Consider the following 1,721-nt stretch of genomic DNA (forward strand, 5'->3'; position numbering starts at 1 on the left):
AGTTCTGATGGGATCCGGTGCTTTAGTGCTGGTATGATCGCATCCGACATGTTTCCCCGTCTTCGTCCCTTATGCTTGCCACTCCCAGGTCCGCTCCAAAGACGATTCTACATTCTCACTACCATTACAACCGTTCCCTAACAATGGATAATGTCCTATACTACTTACTCTCCCGCTCAATCACGGAGACGAGTTTTCCACGGTTTCCACCCCTCCCTCCATACCGCAGCAACACGAGTTTTTTCCACCCCTTTCAGAACGCGCTCTTCGCGCCACAAAGCCGCCCCAAGACGCGCGAGCAATGAGCATCGAGCTTAAACATATCGCAAACGTCAAACATAATATAACGGGATTAATATATATCGCGCACGTGCGACATGTTTCTCACAAGGCGCAAAAAATAATTATAAAAGGAATGCAACACGAGGACTTCCCAGGAGGTCACCCATCCTAGTACTACTCTCGCCCAAGCACGCTTAACTTCGGAGTTTTGATGGGATCCGGTGCTTTAGTGCTGGTATGATCGCATCCGACATGTTTCCCCGTCTTCGTCCCTTATGCTTGCCACTCCCAGGTCCGCTCCAAAGACGATTCTACATTCTCACTACCATTACAACCGTTCCCTAACAATGGATAATGTCCTATACTACTTACTCTCCCGCTCAATCACGGAGACGAGTTTTCCACGGTTTCCACCCCTCCCTCTATACCGCAGCAACACGAGTTTTTTCCACCCCTTTCAGAACGCGCTCTTCGCGCCACAAAGCCGCCCCAAGACGCGCGAGCAATGAGCATCGAGCTTAAACATATCGCAAACGTCAAACATAATATAACAAGATTAATATATATCGCGCACGTGCGACATGTTTCTCACAAGGCGCAAAAAATAATTATAAAAGGAATGCAACACGAGGACTTCCCAGGAGGTCACCCATCCTAGTACTACTCTCGCCCAAGCACGCTTAACTTCGGAGTTCTGATGGGATCCGGTGCTTTAGTGCTGGTATGATCGCATCCGACATGTTTCCCCGTCTTCGTCCCTTATGCTTGCCACTCCCAGGTCCGCTCCAAAGACGATTCTACATTCTCACTACCATTACAACCGTTCCCTAACAATGGATAATGTCCTATACTACTTACTCTCCCGCTCAATCACGGAGACGAGTTTTCCACGGTTTCCACCCCTCCCTCCATACCGCAGCAACACGAGTTTTTTCCACCCTTTTCAGAACGCGCTCTTCGCGCCACAAAGCCGCCCCAAGACGCGCGAGCAATGAGCATCGAGCTTAAACATATCGCAAACGTCAAGCATAATATAACGGGATTAATATATATCGCGCACGTGCGACATGTTTGTCACAAGGCGCAAAAAATAATTATAAAAGGAATGCAACACGAGGACTTCCCAGGAGGTCACCCATCCTAGTACTACTCTCGCCCAAGCACGCTTAACTTCGGAGTTCTGATGGGATCCGGTGCTTTAGTGCTGGTATGATCGCATCCGACATGTTTCCCCGTCTTCGTCCCTTATGCTTGCCACTCCCAGGTCCGCTCCAAAGACGATTCTACATTCTCACTACCATTACAACCGTTCCCTAACAATGGATAATGTCCTATACTACTTACTCTCCCGCTCAATCACGGAGACGAGTTTTCCACGGTTTCCACCCCTCCCTCCATACCGCAGCAACACGAGTTTTTTCCACCCCTTTCAGAACGCG

At 49.2% G+C, this 1,721-nt stretch overlaps 3 non-coding genes across 3 annotated transcripts; all 3 read right to left on the reverse strand.

Annotated features, from left to right (window-relative positions):
* Positions 1-412: 412 nt before the first annotated feature.
* LOC123177740 (5S ribosomal RNA) lies at positions 413-531 on the reverse strand. The gene has a single exon (XR_006489097.1). It is a non-coding gene; the product is annotated as a 5S ribosomal RNA (ribosomal RNA).
* A 367-nt stretch (positions 532-898) lies between these two features.
* LOC123177737 (5S ribosomal RNA) lies at positions 899-1,017 on the reverse strand. Its single transcript, XR_006489095.1, has one exon. It is a non-coding gene; the product is annotated as a 5S ribosomal RNA (ribosomal RNA).
* Positions 1,018-1,384: 367 nt separating this feature from the next.
* LOC123177738 (5S ribosomal RNA) lies at positions 1,385-1,503 on the reverse strand. Its single transcript, XR_006489096.1, has one exon. It is a non-coding gene; the product is annotated as a 5S ribosomal RNA (ribosomal RNA).
* Positions 1,504-1,721: the final 218 nt, after the last annotated feature.

The sequence above is a fragment of the Triticum aestivum genome, unplaced genomic scaffold (genome assembly GCF_018294505.1).
Source record: "Triticum aestivum cultivar Chinese Spring unplaced genomic scaffold, IWGSC CS RefSeq v2.1 scaffold65947, whole genome shotgun sequence".
Lineage (NCBI taxonomy): Eukaryota > Viridiplantae > Streptophyta > Magnoliopsida > Poales > Poaceae > Triticum > Triticum aestivum.